The following is a 21,021-nucleotide window of genomic DNA, read 5'->3' as shown; positions in this document are numbered from 1 at the left end:
TTATATTGCCTGTATGGGAACCAGTTATGAATTTTTGTATATATATATATATATATATATATATATATATATATATATATATATATATATATATATATATATATATATATATATATATTTTTTTTTTTTTTTTTATTGGAGAAAATGCTAATATAAAAATTACTCTGGTCTCTCACTAAGAACTAATTTTAAATCCTTCCATTCCCATTTTTTTTTTTTTTACTTTTAAACATCCAGTGTTTGCATAGCTTAAAAATGAGAATGCAGATTCATGATTTTCATCTGCAGAACAAGATGGGGGAAAAAATATAAAACATTATCATATGATATTTTAATATGCCTAAAACATAAATACAATATGCATATACAAGCTTAAAAAAATGTCTTCTTCATTTACAGTAGCACTACTGCTTTTACGTAAACAGTAAAGTACTGTAAATTCCATATACAGTAAGTTACTGTAAATTTCATAAAAATACCCATAATGCAGTGCGTATTACAGTAGTTAACCGTAAATAATATAAGTGGTATTTTACTAGGCTTTTTTTGCGGTAAATAACTGTAAAATTATGGCAAAGTCTAACAGTGTTGTTCTGGTAAGGAAGGAGAATCTGTTACAATGGGAGGGGGTGGCACATCCCTCCAAACACGCCCTCCAGCCAAATTATTACCCAGAATAAAAACCTTAATTTCTTTTTGACTGAGGAAAGAAAGACATGGATATCTTGGATGACATCGGGGTGAGTAAATTATCAGCAAAAATTTTTTTGAAAGTGAACTAATCCTTTAATACAGCAACAGCAACACCAGATCTCAACTGCCCTTATCAGTCTACAAAACAAATGCCAAACAAGAGTAAAACGTATGTTTACCTCAACAGCATTTCTATATCACTTTCCAAATGTAGGTCAATTTAAAGTTTAACTCCCCTACCTCACTTTCCTCTCATATCACATGGATAAATGACGAACATTTGTGATCAACTACTGAAAAGAAAAAAAAAAAAACAGTGACTATCCAACTTACACATCGATCTGTCAGCACATTCACCTGCAAACAGCTGAGCTGCTGAAAACACCAGGTGTTTCTAATTACCCATGCGTCTTACAACACGAATACAAAATCAAATAAACGCATAAATGTCTATCACACGAAACAAGCAAACATAAAAGTATCTTATTACGTAAACTACATAGATATAAAAAGAAAAGAAATATCTATCCGTCAAATATTTTCTCGAAAGGAAAAAAATTAAATAACGGACGATCCCCCATTTTGCTACAGCCGACTCATGGCCGCAACAATATAGGGAAATCAAAACAAAAGATTGATATAATGAATAAGGTTTATTACATAATTCTAGGGGTTTCACAAAGTGCAATAATAAATTTTATACCATCTGAAATGTCCCAAAATCCAGACAGACGCTAGATCCCGTTTTAGCGAGGAAACAAGAGGCTAGCCGTAGATGATGTCACCTTTCCGTTCTCCCGCCCCATGCACAGAACTGAAACACACATATCTCCACCTCCTAATTTGAAGCAGGTGTTCATCATCTCTGCTGCCACTTACAAAACCAAAAGAAATACAAAACCAAAAAAATACAAAGAATACAAAACACACCCACACCCATAACAATACCAATTGAACCACATATTAACATGTTTAATATTTTTTAAATGTAAATGAAAAGAGGTAGGGTTGTGTTTGATATTTCGTTTTGTTATAAATACATGCTGTGAAGATGATCAATGTTGTTGCCTGAACCACATTTGTGTTGCTATTAATATGTTTAAGATTTTTTTTAAATGAAAAGAGGCAGAATGGTGTTTTATAACATATTTCGTTTTATTTATAAACAATCAGTTCATTTTAAACAATTTATTCATTCAGATCATACAGCTGAATGAACATATTCAAGCAGCTACTTTGGCCCAGTGCTAGAGTTGGCCTGCCCCCAGCCTGGGTCTGGTCCAAACGTATAATGCTGCATTATGTAAGGCAATTATTTATTATTTGCATTGGCTGCCATGCCATATCACCCTTACAATATACTTGCTTTTCTGTTAAAATTAACAGTGTTTTTTTAATGTAGTCAAGTCACCTTCATTTATATAGAGCTTTTAATAACATGGATTGTTTCAAAGCAGCTTTACAGTGATAATAGGAAATTAAAGTAACAGAGATTGTTTTGGCTTTACAGCAGCTCTAGAATAAAGTTATTATCCAGCTAAAGTTAGTTTTGATTGATTCACTTCCGTTAGTTATTAACTTAGGGGCTGCTAACACGACACCGTTATAACAGAAAACCCTTAAGTTCTCTCTGCGCAAACTTTAAAAACGTGAACCTGTGAAAACGCTGATGGCGTGCACATGCATATTACGAGTTCATTCTATAGGTATGCGCATTTGAATATATATGTGCTCAGGCGTGTAGTCCTTCTTTACAAACCAACCCTCAACAAAACTACTTGTCTGGCCTTAAAATTTATAATACAGAATTTTTATTGCTTCCGCATAGCCACGTGAACCGGAATTATCCCGACAACGTTTTATCTGTACAGAGGTAAAGGGAAGGGAAGGAGGCCTTTACAGGGGAGAGATTAGTTGACACTTCAGGACTGTGTTGTCGCTGTGTCCAGGCGCAGGTCATTCATCAGATCTGGATACGGCCTGGATCCCGTGGACTGCAGTAAACCTCGGGATAAACAGAGAGACTAATATTAGCGTAGACGCCATTCTTCTTATGATGTAACAAGTACAACAGGATTAATGGAAAGTGTTCACGGTTCCGGCTGACCTAATCTATGCTCCCTAACGTTGAATTATAGAAGTCTATAATGTGTTATGTGTATACTAGGTCAAGAGATGTGTTTTTATTCTAGATTTGAACTGACAGAGTGTGTCTGCTTCCTGGACAATGTTAGGAAGACTGTTCCAAAGTTTTGGTGCTAGGAAAAGGATCTACCACCAGCAGTCGATTTTGATATTCTAGGTATTATCAACTGGCCGGACATAGACGCTTTAATAACATAAAAATAATAATAATATCTGGAGTGTTTATGCAGGGATGTGTAGGTTGTTGCAAGCGAAACGATACTTGAAACTATTTAATGGAAATCTATAACACTCACACCTGTTTTTTGGGGTGTACTAGAATATGCTTTCATGCTTGATTTGTTCAGAAACACATTATTTTTCACATGTTACATTATTACAGCACCTCTCTCCCCAGCCTGTCCTGAACTTGCCGTTTATTTCCTGTTTCGATGAATCCCCTCCTTCCGAAATACGCTGTGATTGGTTAGCTTGCCCAGCACTTAATGCGTGTTCGGTAACTGTCACACCCCTTGCCATAAATTCGAACTGTACTCAGATGTAAATATTAAGGATGGGGTCAATTTCAAATAAATTCAAGCCTGATTCAGACTTAAGAATGTTAACAAACAAGAAGATCATGCAAAATGGATTTCATGCATGGACTTTGCAAGCACTGATTTCACAGGACATTTCAGAGTGGTATGTTTTTTTTTTTTTTTTAATTGTCTTAAACATTTTAAACACACAGTTAAACAACATTTAATCATGATACTTGTTGGAAAACTATGGTAATACGAACAGTAATTGATCACAAAACCATTGTTCATTTTCCTAAGGGCCAGTGAACAGTCTTACAAAAGCAAGAGCTTACAAAAGCTACTGTAAACACTATATCAGCTCTGATATGTGTTGTGTTTCATGCAATTTGAAGCATGCTAAGAGCCTCAAAAACGCCTAAGAATATTATTAAAGTATGATGTGTTGCCATGGCAACAATTTAAAGGGGTGGTTGATTATGATTTCACTTTTTTAACTTTAATTAGTGTGTAAAGTTGCTGTTTGAGCATAAACAACATCTGCAAAGTCACAACGCTCAAAGTTCAAAGCAAAGGGAGATATTTTCTTTTAAAGAAATTGCTTTTTAAGGACTACAACAAATGGCTGGTAGGGACTACACAACATTCCTCCCGGGTTAGTGACATCACGAACCCTACAATTTACATAAACCCTGCCCCCAGAACAAGATTTATAGATTATCATGACAGAATACACTAATCAATGACTAGAAGATATCTGCACACAAGCAACATAAATTCATCAACTAACCATTCAGAAATGTTGTCTACATGTTGTCACTTCTTCTGGAGTCTCTCCATCTTTGTCTGACTTTGGTTTGAACATAAAAGGCTAAAAGTTTTTGAAATTTTCTGTGCATGTCTGTGTGAGGTAAAAGGACACAAGCTGTTGAAGCTCTGCCCCATACAAATTTGCGTATCTTGTATTAGAGCAGTTAAAATTTGTGCTTTGAGTACAATTCTTTCATACTGACCACTGGATGTTCAACATGGCACCTCATGGCAAAGAACTCTCTAATGATTTGAGAATTAGAATTGTTGCTCTCCACAAAGTTGACCTAGGCTATACGAAGATTGGTAACACCCTGAGTTACAGTACAGGCCAGGATCATACAGAGGTTTTCCAAGATGGGTTCCACTTGGAACAGGCCTCGCAAGGGTCATTCAAAGAAGTTGAGTCCTCGTGCTATGCTTCAGGTGCAGAAGCTGGCTTCAAAAAACAGATGCATGAGTGATGCCAGCATTGCTTTAGAGGTTGCAGAAGCGGAAGGTCAGCTTGTCAGTGCTCAGACCATACACCGCACACTGTAACAAGTCGGTTTGCATGGCCGTCGTCCCAGAAGGAAGCCTCTTCTGAAGCTGGCTCACAAGAAAGCCTGCAAACAGTTTGCTGAAAGCAACTAACCATTCAGAAATGTCCTGTTGCATTCTACATGTTGTCACTCCATCATTGTCTGAATCCGGTTTGAACATAAAAGGCTAAAAGTTTTTGAAATTTTCAGTGCATGTCTGTGTGAATGCAAGCTGTTGTAGCTCTGACCTCTGTGCTGGGATCAGCAGCTCATTTGCATTTAAAGGGACAGACACAAAACCGGTGTGTTTTTGCTCACCCTCAAAAGGTGACAATTTTGACATGCTATATAAAACTATCTGTGGGATATTTTGAGCTAAAACTTCACATACACACTCTGGGGAAATCACATACACAAATCAGAGACTTATTTACATCTTGTGAAAAGGGCATTATACCACCCCTTTAAGATATCAAGAATGCTTTCTCATGTCTAAATCTTCCCTGTTTTGACATTTTGCTAATGAAGGTTGAAGCAAATTGGGTGAAAAATAAGAGTTTGATTTCAAAACATTTTGAAAGCAACACACTTCTTGCTGCCAGTTGGTGGCACTATGAATTTGTTTCAACGCCATGGCCAAACTGTTTGAGATCTAAAAAATCTGCTTGCAATTTAGCATACTCAATGTCTTGACTTCATGCTGACCAAGTTTGGTTGCGATCAGATGAATCCTCTAGGAGGACTATATCAAATTCCAGAGCATTCGCCCTTTCAGGGCTTTGGCCTTAATAGTAATCCTTAGGAAAACAATACGGCCTTTGCCTTTAAATGGGTCAGAGGTGTATATTTTAGCACAATTATAGTACTATTGGTGTACAGCAGGCACATAGCCACCTCAGAACAGCCTTAACTTGTTTGTGTAAAATGACCTGTTCCCCTGTCCGGATGGCTGTGGCTACTTTTTCAGGCCTTTTGTTCCTAAACTATAAATCCTTACATGAGAACTGATCCACACTCACTTCATTAATAAAGTTTTGTTCTGTATCACTTGTAAATATTTAGATCAGTCCAGTACAGCCTCTGAGCACAGGTTTTAGCAGTGAGCTGCAGCAGTGGCTCAGGTTTGCAGCTGTTCAGGACATCTGCTTATATTTTCTTGGAGAAGAAACCATTTACTCTCAGCAGATGGCTGATTTTTACCCTCTCCCATCCTTGGTAAATGCTCTCAGCAAGGTGCAGAGTTTTAAGGTGTCAGAGAGTTGGCTGGATCCTTGGCTATGTGGGTTAGAATTGGTTGTGCGTGTGAGGCAGGGTTAGCTGCAGGGGCTTTAACCCTCTGAGGTCGGCAATCACGCCGGCGTGATCTGCTCGCTTTTTTCCTTATGAGTTGAATTGAGACCCGAAATACTCTTTTGACTTTGATTTTACAAAACAAGTTTCATACATCAATCGATTCTGTTAAATGTGTATTATTTTTGTGTATACTCACAATAAAAACAAAGTGTTGTGCTTTTTGCCAAATAAAGAAAAATAAACACGAGGCGAGTTCTGCCTTCTCTCTGCCAGTGTAGTCCATTCTGAAACGCGTCCGAAAATGAGCAATAACTCAGCGAATACTCAGTCAAACAGACATACAGACGCACAGGCATGAAGCTTGAATTCTCTCCTTTTAAATGAAGTAATTTATATAAAAAACAAATATTCTCATCTTGTGAAATCTGTATTAAAAGAGAGCGATTCCAGTCGAGCTAATTACAGCTGATTCAGATGTAATGTGACTCCACCCACGGAGAGCGCACGCTATTCAAACGCAAATGGCTGAGGCAATCCGCGCAATCCTGTGAACGCCCCCATATCAGCTCGAGAAAACACACAAGTTTATTCAGATCATTACTTGTTCACACCGTCTTGCAGCGCTGTGAGGAATAATAATAATAATGGAAAATGTCCCTCAGAAGTGCGGGTATATCGAGGAGCGAGCTGAGGAATACTAGTAAGTTTTTTCCTTCTCGCGTGAATTTCTTCACGTGGGTTTCTGTTTATGAATGAATGAACGGCAGAGATGCGCGCTGTTTACCACAGCTGGCAAAGACAGTTTAAATTTAAATCGCGTGTGTGAATGAATGATGATGTTTCAGCAAACTGTATTGCTATACTGAGATGAGTAAAAATCGAATGAAATATGTTGAAATAAAATGAAGGCTTTTTGTATAAGCAACGTATTAAACTGCAAATTAACAATATGCCCTAATATTTCATGAAAACAACGTTACAGTCAGGCGAAATATGAAAGTAATGAATACATATGTAGGCCTATAATCATTTTTTTTTTTACAAAGAAAGAGTACACTTGAAATATTGTTGAAATTGTAATTATTGTTGTAATTGTACCCTTTTTAATCAAATAGCAAAACATATTTACAAGATAGATGTAAGCAAAATCTTAAATGGTCAATATAAGTCTTCTTCTAAATATATCTTTTGTCCTTGCATTGTGGCTCAGTCAGTGTCACACCTGAATGAATGGCTAATTATGCAAAGTCATTATGCAGAGTGGGTGGGACACTGTATTCTAAGATGTAAACCACTCCTCGTTCACGCCCCCTCGCATATTGGCTTTCCAAGCAAAACCTGTTTTACATCAATTTATATCAATGTATGGTTTTATGTGAACGATAAAGCAAGACTATTTTCACATAATTTTGAAGAAAAAACTCAAGGCGAGGATATCCATTAGTCAAAAGTCTTATTGACACATATTTACTATGTGTTTTGTGGCCTTATTTCAGAAATTTTAGTTTTTAGTTTTTTTAATAACCATACATAAACATTATTCTCTCAAAAATGAAAACATGTACATACACGTGGCTCACATATTATGGTAGCCCTGTTTGTGCTTTATAGAGTGAATTTACACCTTTGCCATTAATATGTTTATAAGCAACTGAAAAAAGCACAAATGTCAGGGCATGTCAGAACATCTCAAGGGCCCCAAAAACAGCCCAGACCCCAGAGGGTTAAACTATGGTAGTCTTGAGATGAGAAATAATTATCATATTCATGAGCTGAGAGGATGTGATCATTGCTCTCTCTCATTGATTTTATTTACAGGTGGAAATGTGTGCACATCCCATAAAATCCCATAATAATCGTGATATGTCTAATTTACGTGTGTAAAGGTTCAAATTACTCAATTCTGAGGTTAAATTTTTATCATGGTTTTAGGGTCACGGTTTCGGTACGTTTCTGTATGTGCTATGTTCAGGGGAAAATGACTACTTTCAAATAAAAAAAAAGAAAATAAAAAAATAATCAAACTACAAGCAACAGCACTAAGAAATTGAATAATCAGATATAAAATAACAATGCATATAATATTTCACTATATAAATTAAATAAATATGAATCATTATTGAAGTTACAAAAGCTATTCAGTCAAGAGCAGTGTGTGATTACTTTGTCATTTGTTGTTTAAGATTAAAAAGACAGACAGCAGGAATATTAGGCTTCTTTCCCTGTAAGGCATAATGAACGATCCAGTACTATTACACATGCTTTGTCTTTCTTGACTACGTTCACTTATAACCGACTATGTTTGCTAGGATACAGAAGGGCATGTTGAAATAATTTTTTGTGTGAATTTGTCTAAGCGCTATACACATGCTTTCAGTATGTGCACACAAATCTTCTCACACCATGCGCAAGCTATATATTTTGCATCTTGCTCTTGAAAGTTTGAATAAGCAATAGCAAGGCTTAAATAAGTTTAGTGTAAACACAGATAGCAATGTGTGCTGTTCAGGTCTCACCTGCTCTCACGTGTTATCAACACCTGGGTGGTGATTCCGTAAAGGGCTGGTCATAAGAACATACGGCACTCATATTGAACAAAGTTGACAAAGAGTGAATTTTTTTTCCACACTTTTTGATCATCATGGTTGTAACGTATTGGGATGCCAGAAGTACACTTCCAGTCAAAAGTTTTAAATTGGTAAGATTTTTTACCCCACCCCCAAATCAAACCTTAACCCTCTCGAGTCTCAGGGGGTTTTGGGGCCCTGGAGAAGTGACATGCCCTGACATTTGTGCTTTTTTCAGTTGCTTATAAACATATTAATGTAAAAACTGTCATTACACTGTATTCAGCGCGAACTGGGCGACCATATGTGAGCAACATGTATGTACATATTTGTATTTTTGAAAGAATAACGTTTACACGTCGTAGACAACATAAGGAGTGGCGATTGAGTGTGACCTGAACGCACCAGTAAGTGGTGAGATATTTTGCTAATTAAATGAAGAATAATGTGAGAACTTTATAATGTCTGGTTTCTCGGTCATCTTAGTGAGCTTTTATTACGCGCAATTTTATTTACATGTGCAGTATGATGATTTAAGCGTCTTGCAACGCTTGTGTGGACAAGAGACTTGAAACTTGGAGACTTGGAAAACATTTGAAAATGCTAGTGTAGACAGAGCATTTTGAAATGAATGTCTGGATTAGTGTAGTCAGATAGTGTCATAACTGTTTTGATTTATGAAATTGACAGCTGCTTTCTTAACTCTGCAAGAACTACAGCGTTGTTAACTACAGCACATTCATTTAGAACAGTGATTCAACTGACTGGAACTACCAGTACAATTAGCTGTTTGAACACAGACTGCAGTTTCAGGACCCCATTTCTATGACCCACTTTTTTATTTATTAATGTATTAACAATTTAGAGCACTTACCATTCAATTCTGCATTTGTATTATTAATTTTAAGGAATAATATAGTTGTTGAATTATTTAAATTTTATTTATATATTGTCCTAATCAACCCCTAACCCTAAACACAATGGCTGGTAACACTCTTGAAATAGCAACCCAATTTGTTTAAATATATGAGGCCCCGTATTCTGGATAAAAAAAAAAAAAAAAAAAAAAAAGTTCTGATGGAAAGAAATACCTTATTTTTTAACACGGAAGCAATACATTTTCTATGTATGAGTGACACAAGACTTAATTTTCATTAGCCCCTTCCTTTTCCTTGCGCTGGTGCAGGAATTCTTTCAGTTCAAATATTTAAAATACAATCATAGTTGTCATTTTAAATGTCCGCGTATTACAACAAAGAATGTATGATTATATGATATGATATAATGATACAATATTATGATACAATATTATGAGAATAAACTTGTAAGGAAACACCACAGCGGAATTTTTTGACAAGTGGAACAAGGTCAGTCAGAGTAGTGATGGGAAGTCTGATTCTTTTATTAAAATGGAAATTTTGTTTTCACAGTTACATGTTTTTCATGTTATTTTACATTGGACATACACATTTACAGTCTATTAAAATCTGTAAAATCTGTCAAATAAAACAGTAAAATTGTTAAATTGTTTTTTGTTTTGTTTTGTTTTTAATAGTTTAATTACATTTAGATTTTAAGCTCTAAGCAGGTCAAAACATGTTACATAATCAGATGTATGTTGTAAATCTTACCAGGGTAAAATATTTTACTATAAAAAGCAGTTTCTGTGCGTACAGCTAATGTGACATTAAAATCAACTGTGGTTGTTTGTGCCACTAGGTGGTTGGTAAAGACCAGCTTTAATGATCGACCATGAGTATAGTGTAAAATGCGCAGTAAGCACTGCAGCTGTATGAATTCCAGTGTTTTACTGTATGCTCTGCTCTCACTCAACTAATGTGCTCCTCTTCAATATTTGATATCGCTCACTCATACATTTCCCTGTTTTGCATTCTTCCTTCCTGTAAGTTGTTTCTAAGAAGCAAAAAGCACCCAAAGCGGTCCTCATGAATGTTGACTTTATCTGTGTTTGCAGTTTTCAGCAGAGGCTGTTATAGTTCAGTTTAAAAAAAGTTCACATTCCTGCCCACAATGTATGAAAAACTACGGAGCCCGGGAAGTCACCTGTGGGAAAAAAAAAACAATCCGTGGCGACGGTTTTGCAATCCGTCTGCTCAGTTTATAAACCGTACTCACGAATTCTCAAACTGTTCCCTCGGTTTAACAAATGGTGCCCACGGATTAATAAACCGTACCCACGAGTTTCTAATCCGCGCTCTCAGATTTGTAAACCGTGCCTTCAGTTTTTGCAATCTGTACCCACAAATTCATAAACCGTGCCCACGCTTTCGCAATCCTTTCCCACGGGTTTGTAATCTGTACTCACGGATTTGTGGCTCACTCTCATTTTAGAAGAAAATGTTGTTGACGAATCTTATTGTATATTGTTTTATTGAATATTAAGTGGAATACATCAAATTGTCTTAACTGTGTCTGCATGTTTAAAGTGATTCTCAATTGAAGCGGGTATGGGGTGGAATATAGCCTATGAATTAATATGAATGACGTGCATCAAAATCTTTTGTTTATTTGTGATAATCTTAGCACTTTATTATATTGTCTAACCTGTATTATGACTGATATTTGACGAATTGCCTTGTTCCTTTTTTTGTAAGTTTCTTCTAAATGTAGCCTAGCCTAAAAATGTAATAATAATAATAATAATAATAATAATTAGTTTCTAACTAGGGGTGTGCCGGTTTCAGAATTGGTGATGACGGTTATGACGTGAGTCAAATGTGACGGTTCATAACATAACCGTCGGCCGGGGGGGGGGGGGGGGGGGTGGGGGGTGGGGGGGGTTGCGAAGGTCGTCTGTTATAGGACAACTTAGTTTGAATAAACAAGCAGACACTGATATTAGCTACTTGGTTGCCTATTAAACAAATAAAATTAATATCTCAACATCCGCACCAATGTTTTTTTTTTTTTTTTCAAAGCCGCACCCGCCCGCCATCCGCTGATTGTTTTGCGGTCTATGGACGATGCAATGCTCTGCTGATGCGAGCTGCAAGAAAGCCCTTGTCTGTTCTAGAAAGGATGCAGCAAAGATATTTAATGCTAATGTATGAGGCATAGGCCTACGCTGAGTTTCATTCATTTACGATGAGATGCGCTCTAGTTCACAATGAAATGCAATGCAAGTGAACGCGGCGCGCCCGTGCCTGCATGTCGCGGTTATTATATTGTCTACTATGTTTTCTTTTATTTATTAAATAGGCTACATGAAATTGGTTGATGAAACATTTATTAAAATTAAGATACAATTTGTACAAAACGAAATTCGTTTTAAAGAAAGGCTTTCTACAAAGCAAAACTTAATGAAGTGGTAAAAATCATGTCTGATGATTTACAAAACAAAACTTCATTAAGTGGTAAAAACCATGTCTCCCGAAATATTGCGCATCTTATGATCCAATCTTTTATTACAATTGTTTTTTGAGCTAAAATGTAATACACATCATATTTACACACACTGTATATGTTTCGTTTATCAAACATGTTTGGGGCCAGTCAAGGGCTAAACTGCACGATCACGGTAATGATACATTTGTTATTATTGCAAATGTTTATTGCTAATGTTTATTATTGCAAATGTTTTTCCTTTGTTTAATAAATGTCATAATGATGGCACATCACTATATCATAGTCATAGCTTTTATTTCTATCTCAAATGATTGGCGGTCGGTCAGGGGGCACTTGGCAAAGAATCAAATACAGTTGGAAACGACGTAGATCACTAATAACACAGACTGTTAACAATTGTTTTTAATTAGTATTTAAACATTCTCTATGATAAAAAAATGTTTGTAAAAAATATTTTAATAACACGGTTTTGGCGGTTATAGAGTTCTAATGACGGTGTTCAACTATAACCGTCGGTCTCACGGTTATATACTAACTGTCACACCCCTATTTCTAACTATAAATGAGTTCACTTAAGACATAGGCTATGTTTATCAAAAAATAATTTATGAATGCTTTGTTTAAGCAAAAATTATGCAAAAAATTTAGGCCTATTTTATCCAAAACTGTAAAAGGTTAGGTTATAGCCTATAAAAATAAAGCATTCATAAATTATTTTATGACAAACATATTACTGTATTACTAAGTGAACTCATTTATAGTTACAAACTCAAATAATACAAATAATAATAATTATTATTATTATTACATTTTAGGCTACATATTTAGAAGACACTTTTGTCCAAAACTTACAATAAAAAGGAACAAAGCAATTCGTCAAATATCAGTCATAATACAAGTTAGACAATATAATAAAGTGCTAAGATTATCACAAATAAACAAAATATTTTGATGCACGTCATTCATAAATCGTATATTCCACCCCATACCCTCTACAATTGAGAATCACTTAAACATGCATACACAGTTAAGACAATTTGATGTATTCCACTTAATATTCAATAAAACAATATACAATAAGATTCGTTAACAACGTGTTCTTTCAAAATGAGAGCGAGCCACAAATCCGTGAGTACAGATTACAAACCCGTGGGAACGGATTGCGAAAGCGTGGGCACGGTTTATGAATTTGTGGGTACAGATTGTAGAAACTGAAGTCACGGTTTACAAATCTGAGAGCGCGGATTAGAAATTCGTGGGTACGGTTTATTAATCCGTGGGCACGATTTTGTTAAACCAAGGGAACAGTTTGAGAATTCGTGGGTACGGTTTATAAACTGAGCGGACGGATTGCAAAACCGTCGCCACGGATTGTTTTTTTTTTTTCTCCCACAGGTGACTTTCCGGGCTCCGTAAAAAAACAAATAGCTGTATTACTTTAATAAAAAAATAAAAAATAAAATAAATAATAATAATAATAATAATAAATAATAAAATTTTCTTTGCTGTCTACTTTAGTGCCACTCGTATAATGTGTTCTATCTGACAATGGCTTTGACAGATTTTTTTGATTTGATCAGACCTTTGTCCTTCCCTGTTCAAATGAGAGCTGGACAGTATATTAACCCTCTGGGGTCTGAGGTGTTTTCTGGGCCTTGGAGGTGTTCTGACATGCTCTGACATTTGTGCTTATTTCTGTTACTTGTGACATTTTCATGGCTAATTAGACTGTATTCAGCACAAACTCTGCTACAATAATATATCAGCAGCATGTGTGTAAAAGTTTGTTGTTTTGAGATAATGACATTTATGCATGGTTTGTGAAAATACAAAAAAAAATTCTCACTGAAATAAGGTCATGAAACCCATACTGATTATTTCTTCACAAGACTTTTGAAAATTGTATGACGTAGCCTAGAATATTTGCTCTAAAACTATGTGAAAATCACCCTGACTACTCATTCAGATAAGACAATATATTGATTTAAAAATTTTACGACATGTTTTGTGTGAAAAAGCTTTATGTTGGAGCTCATTAATATGTAAGCTTTTCACACCTGAGAAAGACAAAGACCCTCCCCTAACAGCCCTATTAGGAGTTATCAGGCCCTATCATTCTGAGCAACCTTGCACAAAGAATGAGGAGATTTAAAAAAGAATGGCTTTTAGATTTTTTGGATTTATTTACAACACAACATAATCCAAAGATACAAAACAAATGACAAAAAAGCACTCATTGAAAACAATTATCCAAAGACAGAGACCTTTGTGCCATTCCTAAAAACATTGTACATACCTTTCATTTCCAAGGTGTTTGATTTTCACTTTACCATGTTCATGTACAGAGACTCATGTGAATGTTGAAGTCAGCAGGAGTGGCATCTGGGCCCAGAAAAAAAAAAAAAAAAAAGTGAACATACTGATATCAAGACAAACTATAGGCCTGCACGATTTTGGGAATAAATTTGAGATTTTTCTGGTTAAAATTGCTTTTTAAAATGCACAGAATACACACATACACACACACACACACATAAATGTTTCCAACAATATATAATATAATGAACACCAGGTTTGTTGTGCCTTGTAGGCATTGGCTGCATAAAATAATAATAACAATAACGAGAGCAGCCTATACATCTTCCAAAATATTTCAGTTACAACTAAGCTAGAGAAAAATATATTGATTATCATGTTACTTCAAATGTTTCCATTCGTTATGATGATATGAAATGAGATAATAGTAAAAACATGAAGCCGTTTGGTGCTTTTCAAACGCGATCGCAATCCAAAATATGATACATTCAAACGCGATCGCGCTCAAATATAAAACATTATGGTTACCGTATCTACATTTGAGCAGATATCCACAAACACAGTAACGGTAAACACGGGTCTAAATATTATAATATTCAACATATATCTAGCAACAGTTCAACTGCAATGTGAAATTTATGCAACAATAACAAACTAATATGTAAGAATTTCTTACCTTACATCTTTCTTGTCTTCAAATCACGTTCTTCTTCTGAGGTAATTCCAATGTAAGCTCACGGCGCATCTTTCAAACTCGACGAAAAGCAGAGACTTGTGAAGTGTTTTGGTGTTTTGTTTTTGAGGTAACGAGCGCGTTCGCGTTCCATGTGGAGATTTGCATGTGAATATCTTTTGCGCGAGTGGGCGTGTTCAAATTAAAAAAATAATTAGGAAGCGTTTGAGAAGCTGGACATCTTGTTGGTTTTATACAAATTACTTAAACAGGGAATATTTGTTTTCAGTTTGAATCCGATCATTTAAAAGTACACACTTAAATATTTATAAAGGTATATGGCTCATAAATGTGTGACAAGTATTCGCTGAGTTTTGTTTCAGTTTATAGACGTGCTCAAGAAAAAAAAGTTCACCGCGACGGAGAGGCAGAACGCACACTCTGTTTATTTTCTTTATTTTACAAAAGCACAATGTTTTGATTTGATTGTAAGTGGAAACCTACAAAAGTAAAAAATATCACAGATTCTTTTTTTATATTTCTTTTTTCTGTATGACCATAAATGACGGAGTAATTTATGTTTATAGTGCTACAATGTGAAGAAAATCCGGCAAAACACGCCGGTGCGTTTGCCGACCTCAGAGGGTTAATATATTCACAGCCGATTCACAACGTTTTACTGGTAGAATGAAATGTATTTTTATTTATTTATATTTTTATAAGTTATGCGTACACAATAACTTTAATAACAATAGCAATGATTTTAATTTTAATTCTGACTGTGAATTTACCTAATTATAGCATCATTGTTTTAAATGTTAGTTGCAAAAATGGTGTTAGAGTTGGTAAATTCAATTGTTCCAATCAAATTTTCTGAGATTTTAACCGAGGTATGTGTGTTGAACACCATTGAAGACAATGTTAGCATCTGTTAGATTTAATAGTAGGGGGAAAATGGTTACATTTTAGTTTTTTTTCCTGTTATTTTCATCTTCCGGGTTTAAAATCTTCATCGTGTCCACGTCACAGTGGCAGAGCACTATAGTACTTTGATGACTCATCGATGTCTCATAATTATTCATGTAACTGAGTTTTCTTATTCAATGAAAAGACACTTGCTTTTAATTATTCATGATACCACGTGGAACTTTCCAATGACAGACATGTCAAACTGTGATATCGTGTAGTAGGTGAGAGAGGCAATGATGGGACGCACGTATGTTTTCGTGGTGCAAAAGTTCCAGTGCATCTTTCCCCGCGATGCTGCCAGGGCTAGACTCTGGCTGCGGGCGGTTGGTTGGCCATCAACCATGGACACATCTAAACCATGTGTGTGTAGAAACCTCTCAACTGGAGAATGTTGAACTTCGGCCTTGTACACCAATGCAGGTTGCGTCTTGCGAGTAATGCGGTTCTGAGGACTTTTCTATCGCTTCAGAGGTGTGTGTGTGTCTAAAATGTTACCCTGACCATTTTACTTGCCTTTTGTTAAATAATCACTCGTTATTAAAGGGGTCATATAATGCTACATGCACTTTTACAAGTTGATTGTACTGAAATGTGTGTTGGCAGTGCCTGTACACAACCATCATAAAATGATAAAAATCTATCCAGTGTTTTTTTTTTATCTGTTCTGTTCTTGGGTGTAATAAGGAACACAGCAGTCATTTTGATGTTCCTAAATCCGAACTTCTGTAGACGCAGTGGCTGAGTTTGTTTTCGAAGGGAATATTCCCCACGATCAACGTCAATGCTTTCATGTTTGCGCAAATCATTTCACATACCAGACTGCTTTACAAACGAGGTCAATATAAAGCTGGTTTTGCTAAGAAGCTGCTCCTGAAAAAAGGATCGGTACCAACTATTCGTGTTCCTGCTGCACCTCCAGAAGAAGAAGTGAGTGTAACGTTTTATTAACCTTTATATTAATATTTATATTAATCTTTGCAAATCGCTTGCTGCACGCTTCACGATGAATGCGACTGTTTACACTCAGGGGTACAGTACGGCATGTTTTCTATATACGACGTTCTCAATATAATTCATAATCCCACTTTTATAATGAACGCGTTATGGTTATTGTGTTATTGAGTTACGTATGTACGCGTGGAACAGAGGGGCGGGGTGAGCAAAGCTCATTATCATTTAAAGACACATGCACTCAAATGGCGTGCTGAAAACAGAGCTGTTTTTGACCAGGTAAAATGAGTGTTTTCTTAAAATACTAATGAGTATTTTTAATTAAAGCATATTACAAACTTTTAATTTAGACCCTAAAGAATCATATTAGCTTGTACAAAAATGGCATTATATGACCCCTTTAAAATTTAGATATTTTGATAATACCTCAATTGTATGGAACGTATGCTTAATTTGTGCAAATTTTTATGTCACTGTCCATCTTTATTATGTGGGTTTAGGGGGCGCGTAGATCTAGGCTATGTACAGAATGTTTTTTTTTTTTTAAGCGGAAAATTTATTATTTTCAAATATATGCATTTAGAGTGTGTATATAAACAAATATATATTTTATAATGACATAATTATACATATACACTCACCTAAAGGATTATTAGGAACACCATACTAATACTGTGTTTGACCCCCTTTCGCCTTCAGAACTGCCTTAATTCTACGTGGCATTGATTCAACAAGGTGCTGAAAGCATTCTTTAGAAATGTTGGCCCATATTGATAGGATAGCATCTTGCAGTTGATGGAGATTTGTGGGATGCACATCCAGGGCACGAAGCTCCCGTTCCACCACATCCCAAAGATGCTCTATTGGGTTGAGATCTGGTGACTGTGGGGGCCATTTTAGTACAGTGAACTCATTGTCATGTTCAAGAAACCAATTTGAAATGATTCGAGCTTTGTGACATGGTGCATTATCCTGCTGGAAGTAGCCATCAGAGGATGGGTACATGGTGGTCATAAAGGGATGGACATAGTCAGAAACAATGCTCAGGTAGGCCGTGGCATTTAAACGATGCCCAATTGGCACTAAGGGGCCTAAAGTGTGCCAAGAAAACATCCCCCACACCATTACACCACCAGCCTGCACAGTGGTAACAAGGCATGATGGATCCATGTTCTCATTCTGTTTACGCCTAATTCTGACTCTACCGTCTGAATGTCTCAACAGAAATCGAGACTCATCAGACCAGGCAACATTTTTCCAGTCTTCAACTGTCCAATTTTGGTGAGCTCGCGCAAATTGTAGCCTATTTTGGGACTGCTGGATACTGGATGTTTTTCCCTTTTCACACCATTCTTTGTAAACCCTAGAAATGGTTGTGCGTGAAAATCCCAGTAACTGAGCAGATTGTGAAATACTCAGACCGGCCCGTCTGGCACCAACAACCATGCCACGCTCAAAATTGCTTAAATCAACTTTCTTTCCCATTCTGACATTCAGTTTGGAGTTCAGGAGATTGTCTTGACCAGGACCACACCCCTAAATGCATTGAAGCAACTGCCATGTGATTGGTTGATTAGATAATTGCATTAATGAGAAATTGAACAGGTGTTCCTAATAATCCTTTAGGTGAGTGTACATGTACATTTATAGCCTGGGTTTCCCCATGCTGCCTTGCGCGCAGCGCAATTTTATTCACGCTGCTAGGCAGCCTGGACACCATGGACCAGATTTTCGCCTCAAAAAGGGAACCAATCAAGGGCTTGACATTAACTTTTTGAGGCACTTGTCCTTCGGACAAGTAAATTTATGTTTTACTTGTCCATCCACAAAAGTCACTTGTCCGGGTAAAGATTTATAATTTTATCTTTTTTTTTGTGTGTGTGTTTTGCTAATCTAGAATTCGAACAAACCATTGAAAGCATCCAAACACTATCAATATTAATAAAATTCAGTTGAAACAGTAGAAAGGAACGTGTCCCAAGAACAGAGTTCCCCTTCAACAAGAAATAAGGATCTCCAGACTCCAGATCTCCAGACTCCATAATACAAAGTAATACTTTGCACGCTGGTGTGCAGGGTATCACCAGAGGAAGTGGTGACACTTGTAGGTATCCTCAGTATTTGCAAGCTAGCTAGACTTACTGTATAACTTACTATATCTAAAATAATTTTGTAGACATAGAGATGCACCGATTACAATTTTCTAGGCCGATTCCGGTTTTTCATTGAGTTTGACCTGCCGATTCCGATTTTTTTTTCTAACCACTTTAAAGCACACACAAATATTTATTTTTGATCTTTTCTTTAACCCTTTCACGCGTAAGTTTAAAATATTCTAACTGACACTCCCCCCCACCCCCAGGGTGAGTTTTTTCAAGGCGAACGTTCCCTTTAATGTTTCCATGGGGACGCGTCATGCGATACACTGCAGCCACAATACTGTATGACAGATGTGTTGCTTTTATTTCGCTTTTCCTTTTTTATTCAAAATATTCACAAACTTGATTACCATGTCATCAATCAGCCTATCTGATATTCCAATTCTCAAATACGTGTAAGTGAGTGTGTTTGGTTGTTTAAAAACCTTTATAAATAATCTTGATCTATAACATGAGATGGGCGCCGCAATGTTGTCCTGTCAGTCGGATTTACAGCACGTGAATTCAACAGTTTCTCCCGAAATAAATGCAAGAATGTGGCCGGTGAACTGAGAAGAATAGAGTAAACTTTTTAGTTACTTCCACTATGTTTGTCTGATATGAATAACACATGTCGGCAAATTATATTTGAATAGATTGTTATTGCTGCTTCCACAGACATCAGTGTGTATTTTACAAACTCCAAATGTATTGTTTTATTCGTGCTTATGTGTATTTAAATATCTGAAACCTAAAATAAATATTATGAGGTTGAAAACACTGCTTAGTTGTGATATATGACAGCGCTGAACGCGTCCGACTCTGGCTCAGCGCCAGCCAACGCGCAAAAGCACAGTTTGAATCGGGCAGTTATGCGACGTCTCAAATCGGCAAAATTAAATCTGTTAAATTATAGACGTAATGAGTGGCACATAACGTGAAGTAACATGGCATTTTATTTTGTTTGAAATTGAACTTGTCCAGTACGGGACAACTAATTTTCTCTTCCACTTGTCCTACAAAAAAATCCACTTGTCCCGGACAAGCGGACAAGCCTTAATGTCGAGCCCTGCAATCACAGAAAGGGGAGGGAGCAGCAAGACGATGATGACGTCAATGGGACACACCGAAGCAGTTTGTTTATATCTATGGATCCAACATGGCATCAGACGCGAAGTTACCTTTCGATGCAGCCTTAGATAGTGTTCTAAGTAGTTTAGAACACAAGTTTATTTCGTCGTTTTCCTCGTTGAATTTCTGTCGCTCTACATACGTCATCTGGTTTAATTGAAACGATTGGCTATGAGCTACGTACATGCACATTTTATAGACATTCGTAGCGCCCAATAAACGGCTCTGGGCATTCGTAAACCACGCCTCAAATTAGGGGTGGGCGATATCTCGATATTTAAAATATATCGAGATATTTTTTAAACACGATATGGATTTTGACATATCGTATATATCTATTTTTTTATATTTAATTCTGATTTAATTCTGATATATTAATTCTGACAAGCGCGCTCATATTGTAAGAGACGCCGACGCGACCACAACATTGCCCAACATCAAATGGCAAACGTAATGCAAGCGGAACGGAACTGCTCGTTATTGTGTGGTTGAAGGACCGTTTATCAGTTTGGACCAGTGCAGCGCGAGCCGATCGTGATCATGCGACACTGTTACTACACAGCGCTAATAAGAGATCCAGTAAAGAAAGCATTTGAATTCGCCACAGAAGTAATAACATCGCTGCGAGATCTAGTGAGAAACATTTACATTTTTCCGTTATTAACGGATGAAACAGCGCTGACGTGGAAACCTGGAAGAAACGTGCCATGAATGAACTATCCAGTGTCCACAGATCAGCAACATTCACCATGGATTTACTGTAGTAACACTAACTGCAACCATGGAAGTTTGGCAGGAATATTAGGCTATAATGCCTTCAAGTAACATTACGTCGGTTTTATTTTGACATTATGAATACAATTGCCTCAAATGTTAATCTGAACTAAAATAAACCTGTGTTTATAACTACTACAATATTACATTTAATTT

The 21,021-nt window shown here is 36.4% G+C and overlaps 1 protein-coding gene across 1 annotated transcript in view; it reads left to right on the top strand.

The window, feature by feature from the left end:
• The window catches only part of rptor (regulatory associated protein of MTOR, complex 1), a 425,184-nt gene that overhangs the window by 108,698 nt on the left and 295,465 nt on the right, over nucleotides 1–21,021 (top strand). The window lies entirely within an intron of this gene.

Source organism: Scardinius erythrophthalmus (genome assembly GCF_964197995.2).
Source record: "Scardinius erythrophthalmus genome assembly, chromosome: 12".
NCBI classification, from domain to species: domain Eukaryota; kingdom Metazoa; phylum Chordata; class Actinopteri; order Cypriniformes; family Leuciscidae; genus Scardinius; species Scardinius erythrophthalmus.
Note: the sequence above shows the minus strand (reverse complement) of the source record. Positions and strands in the feature narration are given on the sequence as shown.